Consider the following 9,237-nt stretch of genomic DNA (forward strand, 5'->3'; position numbering starts at 1 on the left):
CGAACTGCCCAAAGCCCTCCTATGACACACTGACTGAGTAGGAAAAAAATGGTGGTGTTTTATCATGAACATTATTGAGGACCAATTATATGAAGAGATGTTGAAAAGTTGAGCCTTTATAAAGTTGGTGTTATAAAGGCTCAACAGAGACCCACAACAATGTTTACGTGTTTATGTGTATACAGTATTTGAAGTATAGGCCTACTAGTTGTCATGTGTTAAACTGAACAGAAGCAGAACAGATTGACTCACCTCTCTCAGTTCCTGAAAAAAGAAAAGAAGAGTTGGAGAGTTATAAAGGCTCAACAGAGACCAGAACAAAATAATTGTGTACCCTATATTTGAAGTACTAGTCATTTATGTGTGTATTTCATGTAGTAGTTGTTAGTCATTTTGTGTATATGTACTACTGTACATGAACAGCAGAACATATTGACACACACACACACACACACACACACACACACACACACACACACACACACACACACACACACACACACACACACACATATACATATACAGTATTTGAAGTATAGGCCTACTAGTTGTCATGTGTTAAACTGAACAGAAGCAGAACAGATTGACTCACCTCTCTCAGTTCCTGACAAAAGAAAAGAAGAGTTGGAGAGTTATAAAGGATCAACAGAGACCAGAACAAAATAATTGTGTACCCTATATTTGAAGTACTAGTCATTTATGTGTGTATTTCATGTAGTAGTTGTTAGTCATTCTGTATATGCACTACTTGTTGTCAGTACTAGTTCATGTGTGTATTTAGTCTTGTGTGTGTCTATTTGACCTTGTGTTAACTGTCAGTTAGTTGTGTTGTGTTGCTGTGTCAGTTCACTGTGTGGTACTGAAGTCAGTTAGTTGTGTTGTGTTGCTGTGTCAGTTCACTGTGTGGTACTGAAGTCAGTTAGTTGTGTTGTGTTGCTGTGTCAGTTCACTGTGTGGTACTGAAGTCAGTTAGTTGTGTTGTGTTGCTGTGTCAGTTCACTGTGTGGTACTGAAGTCAGTTAGTTGTGTTGTGTTGCTGTGTCAGTTCACTGTGTGGTACTGAAGTCAGTTAGTTGTGTTGTGTTGCTGTGTCAGTTCACTGTGTGGTACTGAAGTCAGTTAGTTGTGTTGTGTTGCTGTGTCAGTTCACTGTGTGGTACTGAAGTCAGTTAGTTGTGTTGTGGTGGAAAAAAGTACTCAATTGTTTTACTTAAGTAAAAGTACCAATACTGCAATTTAGAACTACTTCGTTACAAATAAGAGTAAGGGTGCACTCACACGGTTAATGCAATTCTTGTGCTCGTTGGATGCTCGTTGGGTAGTGTCATGGCCGCCCAATGTATTTCCAATGGAGGTCACATGGTTTGACCCAACATTGTGTTGTGTGAGGGGGAGGGGCGCAGTCGTCCGCCCCTCCCCCTCACACAACACAATGTTGGGTCAAACCATGTGACCTCCATTGGAAATACATTGGGCGGCCATGACACAACACAACATGCATCCAACGAGCATCCAACGAGCACGAGAATTGCATGAAAGGTGTGAGCTCAGCCTTAGGGTGCACTCACACGGTTAATGCAATTCTCTGTGCTCGTTGGGTGTTGTGTCATGGCCGCCCAGCGGCCCAATGCATTTCCAATGGAGGTCACATGGTTTGACCCAACATTGTGTTGTGTGAGGGGGAGGGGCGCAGTCGTGCGCCCCTCCCCCTCACACAACACAATGTTGGGTCAAACCATGTGACCTCCATTGGAAATACATTGGGCGGCCATGACACTACCCAACGAGCATCCAACGAGCACGAGAATTGCATGAAAGGTGTGAGCTCAGCCTTAGGCTGAGCTCACACCTTTCATGCAATTCTGTGCTCGTTGGATGCTTGTTGGATGCATGTTGTGTTGTGTCATGGCCGCCCAATGTATGTGAGGGGTGAGGGGGAGGGGGAGGGGCGGACGACTGCGTGAGGGGGACGACTGCGTGAAGGGGACGACTGCGCCCCTCCCCCTCACACAACACAATGTTGGGTCAAACCATGTGACCTCCATTGGAAATGCATTGGGCCGCTGGGCGGCCATGACACAACACCCAACGAGCACAGAGAATTGCATGAAAGGTGTGAGCTCAGCCTAAGGCTGAGCTCACACCTTTCATGCAATTCTCGTGCTCGTTGGATGCTCGTTGGGTTGTGTCATGGCCGCCCAATGTATTTCCAATGGAGGTCACATGGTTTGACCCAACATTGTGTTGTGTGAGGGGGAGGGGCGCACGACTGCGCCCCTCCCCCTCACACAACACAATGTTGGGTCAAAGCACGTGACTCCCATTGGTAATACATTGGGCGGCCATGACACAACACAACATGCATCCAACGAGCATCCAACGAGCAGAGAATTGCATGAAAGGTGTGAGCTCAGCCTAAGGCTGAGCTCACACCTTTCATGCAATTCTGTGCTCAACAAAACAACAATGTGACCTTGCCATGATGCTATGGTCACGGGTATGTGAGTCATAACAGATACAAAAGTAAATAAAAGGTTTGATATAGAAAACGTGATGTTCTCCAATGTCGATGAGATGTGCTTCAATCAATAGAATAGCAAGTATAAACCTAGACCTCGGGCAGGTGGGGTCATCAATACCTCCGTACACCAGTGGCGGAAAGTAACTAAGTACATTTACTTAAGTACCACTTAAGTACTTTACTTTAGTAAGTCCAATTTTCTGTACTTTAACTTCTACTCCACTACATTTCAGAGGCAATTAAATATTGTATACTTTCACACCACTATAATTATTTGACAACTTTAGTTACTAGTTACTTCACTTCAGTCCTATATACATTTCGCCCATTTGGAAATAGCAGATCTATAAACTCACAATGCGTCGCGATGCGACACATTGTGAACGTGTAGATCTGCTATTTTCACATTTGAAAACTTGTAAAACAGGACACCCCCGACTCGAGTCCTTGTACCGAGACTTGACTAAAAACTGAGAGAAAGTTGAGACAGCAGACAGCTGCTTGATGTTTCCTCAGGCTCAGATGGTCATTTATTAGCAGACAGAGTACAAGGCTTCCGCTGCCAGCAAGTGGCAGTGGGCCCCAAAATGACCATCCACACGTATAATGACCGGACCAACTGACTGAATTCTCATAAAGTAGTGGTAGTTTACAGGCATAGAGGTGAAGAAGAGAGGCCTCTCTGAAGGCAATTTGATCAACAATTTGCTCCTGGCCCATCAACAAAACCCCTTTTACAGATTACACCAGGAACAAGTCAGGACAGTCCTGCAGGAACCATATAACAAAATAATTGTAATCTTGGTGGCACTTCACCTAGCTTTTGAATACAGTTAAGAACAGGCCTTGGGATACACTTGACTTGTATAAGTAGGCCAGACAGGCCAGACCTATAGGCTTCACACAGTGCACATTTGTCCAAGAATAAGAGATAGGGCCTATCGCGTTGCGTGTTCGAGTCATGACAACCTTTGTTGCGTGTCTCTCCCCTTCTCTCTCTCTCTCTCTCTCTCTCTCTCTTTCCTGTCTATCTTCACTTGATACTATCAATAAAGGCAGAAAAGCCAAAAACAAATCTTTAAAAAGAAAAAAGGAGATATGTTGAATTATATGGACTTTACTCAAGTACATTTTGAATGCGGTGGAGCAGGGTTCCCCAATTAATTTTCCTCAAGGGCCATATTTTGACTAGGGTACCAGGCTGGGGGCCGAGTCCGCACGCGTGAGGTCGAGGTCTTGCCCTGAAAATTCATTTTCAGGGCAAGACCCCATTTGAAAAGGATGCCCAGTTTGACATGCATAGGCTACTGACCCCCATTTAATGCCATTTATATCTGGGACCCCCTCCCAAAAAGATTTTTTTTTTTTTTTTTTAATTCTTCCGCGGGCCGCAAGGGGGCGCTCTGCGGGCCGCCTATTGGGGAACCCTGGTGTACAGTATGGTGACAGGAAATGGGGAGAGAGTTGGGGGGTGATACGCGGCACGCTGGGTCGAACCCGCGACACGCTGTCAGGCTGTCAGGCTTAGCAGCTTATAGTGCCCGGACCGCTATACTAGCCGCCCAGGCCAAGGCCCCAGTGAGGCTCTTCAACGTTGAAGCACTGGGCCCTAGTGGTAAGAGGAGGGACTACAGGTGGACCCGTGGATTCATGACCAGGAAACCCCATGCAGCTGGGCTTTAACATTGAGCACTCGGTAGCACTTCCGCATTTGACCACCAAAATGTGGTGGTCAAATGCGGAAGTAGACGTTTTGAGACGGTTCTTCCGGGTGCTTCAAAACGCCACTGAGCAACTTCCACTGACATATATAGCGGGGGGCGGAGCTTCGCGCCAGTTCAGTCTCTATCCTTCTTTATACTCTATGGCCCAGGCACACTCACCTTTATAATGTTATTGTTTTGAATGTCAGAATATGACACGTACTCTTTACCATGACATTAGGAGGCCAAGTAGTAGGCTACTAGTGGTTCTCAAATGTTTTATTTGCAAGGACCCCCGTGTACAAATGGACCCATAAGGGTCAATTTGGTTCAACTTGCAGGTTGACAACCACATGCATTGACAAGCCTGTGTGTGGTACAGTCGTTCTGCCATGAGCACAAGGAATGTTACATCTCCTCTTGGCCTTAATGTAGACCTTAAATCCTTTTTATAAAATACAATTAAAATATTTTTGTATCAAATATACTTAACGTTTTTATTACATTTTTGCAAACCTATCTTTTAACCTTAATAGTGATGGCCGCCTTCCCCTTTTCACCTGCAGGTGACCTACCTACTATAGGCCTATTCCATTATAACTAGGGGCATTCAGGTCTATTGTCAGGACATGGATTTAATTCACATAAATCTTTGAATATTTCTCTATATTGATTGCATTGAATGTATTTAATTATGTATTTAATTTTGTATACATTTTGTATAGATTTCGCTGTTGTATGGTTCTATATTTCACAATTATATATCTGTTTATTTCTTTGTATATTTCTCAGATACATTTTAGTGTCTCTAAGACAAGGAATGTATATTCCAGAGCCTCTTATGATGCCTTATAGTCATTTTTTAGATAAACTCCTGTATTTGAACTTGAGACACCACATGAACTCCAACTCACAGGGACAGGTCTTACTTAACCCGTGTTCCCCTAACCCAGGGGTGCCCAAAAGGTAGATCGCGATCTACCAGTAGATCACAAAGGCTGTGCAGGTAGATCACATGACATGCCCCTAAAGAGTATTTAATTTAAATATATTGAAGAAGAAAAAACGATTAAAAAAAAAAAACTTCTCCCCCTCTATTTCCCATTCCAAGTGCAGTCAAAAAGTGTGGGCACCCCTGGATAGGGTGTGTAAGATGGGTGACAAATTCCAAATGTACTTTGTCAATGAATTTAGCTTTCTCTCTCCATTCTGTCATAAACTATAGCAAAACCAAACCAAAACAGGGCGGCGGTGGTTAAATACGGGGGGGACATATTTTGACAGCAGAAACTGCCTGTCATAATTTCTCCCCCCTCCCTATCCAAAGCCCCCCCAGGTACATTATATATTTAAACTATTTTCAGCAATGGTACATTTATTTTTTCAGTGGGTAGATCTTGTTGAGCTGGTCATTTTGAAAGTAGATCTCACGTCATAAATGTGTGGGCACCCCTGCCTAACCCCTTCTGATTGGTTGCATGACTCTCTGGCACCATATTTAAGTGTGAACCATTATGTGCTCTGTATTCACTGATGAAGGCTTAACCGCCGAAACGTTGGATTCATTTTTTTGTCTTACCTGCTGTCCCCAAAATATTGGCACTCTGGCTATTGGCGTGTGCGGTCACCCTCTTGTTTTTTCAAGATTTCCTCTACAAGGACAAGCTGTACCATATACAATAGCTATCAGGCCTTGTTCTCAGAGGCACTGAGGCAGGGGTGTCCAAACTTTTTTCAATGGGGGCCAGATTAGAAAACATGAAAACACCCAAGGGCCAACTAGTGTGCATCTCTTACCTATCGTAATTTACCTTCGGACCATTATGACGTAAGAGCCAAGATGTCTATAGGCCTGATAACTATTGTTTATTAGCCTCGCGTTGCGATACTAATATACCACTGCGTTGGGACAATATGCATTGTTTATGGTACATTTTGTCCTTGTAACAGAACAGTATAACCATGGTCTGATTCCTTGTGCTCTTGGCAGAACGACTGTACCACAGTCCTGTACTAATTATTATTGTACATCTCCCCTGTCCGCTCATATATTAAAACACAACCACCACCACCTTTTAAGCAATGCCTCTGACCCCTTAATTTCATACTATTAATTGACCAGTGAATTCCACTACACAACCCTAGGGGACACGGCGAGAACATGCAAACTCCACACAGAAAGGCCCTTTCACCAACTCCACATAGGGTATGGGCGCTAATGACGCGGAGGAGAGAACACGCCCTCAGCCTCACATGCCCAGAACATCAGGATAAACCTGTGTAGTTTATGGCTGCTCCAACAGTAGTGGCAACATTCAACTTTGGAGAAAAACTGTATGTCAAAAAATACACCGCGGTGGCTGTGAGGGCTGCCTCAGCAGCCTCACATTGAGACAGCCTATATTGTATGGTGACTTTTCCTTTTTGTCTATTTATTTAGGTTATATACATTCTCATGATGTTTTACATACACTTAACACACAAACACATTGAAATAACTATACACAAGACACACAGCTGGAATGACTATTATTTAGTTTTGTCTGTTTATTTACATTTTGAGCTGACTGAGTTTTCTTTGAGTTTTCAGTTCACTGATTGGCTGGCCAGAGCAAGGGGAGCCAGCTGCTCCATATTGGCAGCTGCTGGGGACAATCGGACTGCACCACAGTCTCTCTGCACCATGGGGAGGGGCAGGGGTTGTTGATAGTGGGTTTGAGTTACAGTCTTTGTATTTACCCCCTTGTGTTTCGGATGGGTTGACCCATCCCTATATATGTTCCCCTCATGTGCCATTCTGGAGATCAGTTGTGTTGTTCAGTTCAGGTTTTGTTTAGTTATGTTTAAGTTGATCTCATTTTGTTTGGGCCCACATTTGTTATTTGTTTACTATTATTTGGAACCAAGAAATAAATACCACAAATGAACTTTTAAGTTAAACCCACAACAAGTTTCCCTGTGTCTCTCCTTCCAACCAACTCGGTCCCTGACAGATGGTGGCAGTGGTGGGATCGGCCGGTGGAGAGCACAGGAGGGTTTCAGTATTATTTTGTTTGTTTAAAAAAAAAAAAAAAAAAAAAACAGATGAATCATGTTACGTGGAAGAGGAACAAGAGCACCAACAAAACCAACACAGGAGGATGAGGAGAATAATCCAGAACTTGGAGCCACTGGAGAGGACACTGAGGAGACCAGCCGAGAGCCAACACTGGCAGACCTGGCTGGTATGTTTCAGGCCCACATGGCCATGCAGGAGACCCGGGATGCTCGTCAGGAGCAACGTTACAATGCACTGAAAAATCAGTTCCAACAGTTGCAGCTGGAGGTGGAGGCGCATGCTCCCCCAGAGCAGGCTCCAGGCCCTGAACCTGGTCCACCAGCCCCAGCAACAGTGTCTCCAGATGGTTCTCCAGATGTCACCACCTCAGGTCGGTTTCGTTTCTCTCCAGAGCCTAGATTAGAAAAACTATCTGAGAATGATGATATTGAGCATTTTCTGATAACTTTTGAAAAAATCTCAGCAGCATGTAGGTGGCCTAAATCAGATTGGGTTTTTCGCCTAATTCCATTGCTTACTGGCAAGGCGAGAAGTGCCTATGTACATATGGATGTTGATGAGACTCATGATTACGAGAATGTTAAAAATGCCATTCTAAGAAAGTATGACATTAATCCAGAGACTTATAGGCAGAGATTTCGCAACACTGATGTTGAATCGGGTGAAACGCCCAAAGAACTGTATGTAAGGTTAAAGGAGCTCTATCAGAAGTGGATCCGACCTAAACATAAAACTGTTAAGGATGTGGGTGAAATTATCATTTTGGAGCAATACTTACGCATGTTGTCCCCTGAGCTTCAGATATGGATCAAGGAGCGTGATCCCCAATCGGCAGCAGAGGCTGCGTCGCTAGCTGATACGTTTGTGGCCGCCAGGAGGACAGGACAACCATGGAGCTACAGCACCTGGAGGGCTGCAAAAGACAATCGCTGGCCTGCCTCTCCTCAATACCACCAGAAGTCAACACCAGGTGTGGGTAAGGCTCCCATCAGGGAAAACCAGCCAACGAATACACAAACTAAACAGGCTAATAGACTACCCACTTGCTACTTGTGTGGAGAGGAAGGCCATATCAAACCCAATTGCCCGAAGAACCCAATGAAGCTCACTCAAATGTGTGTGGTGCCACGAAAACATGATTTAAAAACGAATAATGATCAAAGCATGAATATGGAAACTGTTAAAATTAATGGGAAGACACTGAAGGCCCTAATTGACACCGGCAGTGATCAGACCCTTGTGCACCAGAAATTTGTGCCACCCAATGTTATTCACCCTTTTGAGACAATCCCCATTTGCTGTGTGCATGGAGATAAGAAGCCGTACCCCACAGCAGACATGTACATTGAAGTGCAAGGGCAAACGTATCTGTTGAACATTGGAGTGGCCGATAATCTGCCTTTTCCAGCCGTGTTAGGTAGTGACCTGCCTGTCTTATTTGATTTGTTGCACAAACCGCACAGTTGTAATGTTGCCGTAACCAGAGCCCAAGCCAAGTTGGTAGATGAGCCCTCTGTAACCCTCAGTACCCTGCCCTTTTATGATGCAGACCTAGACCAACAGCCAGGGAAAGCCCGAAAGCCAAAGAGACAAAGGAAGCAGGAGAAGTTCCAGCATACTGTGGTAAAAACAACAGAGGAGATAGCTCCAGATCTGCCACTGGGCTTTAAGGTGCCTTTAAACATGGTGCAGATGCAACAGGATGACCCCAGTTTAGCTACACTATTGGGTAATGCCAAAGAGGGGGGTGATGGGTTGGAGAACAGCTCTAGAGAAGAGTATTTCCTACAGAAGGGTATGCTCTACCATCAGCAGGGGCCAGTTAAGCAGATAGTCGTTCCCGAGGCAGCCCGAGAGACGGTACTTACCTTGGGCCATTCAGTTCCCTGGGCGGGCCACCTAGGGAAACACAAGACCCTGGCACGCATTAAACGACATTTTGACTGGCCTGGTCT

Source organism: Electrona antarctica, assembly GCF_951216825.1.
Source record: "Electrona antarctica genome assembly, chromosome: 7".
NCBI lineage: Eukaryota > Metazoa > Chordata > Actinopteri > Myctophiformes > Myctophidae > Electrona > Electrona antarctica.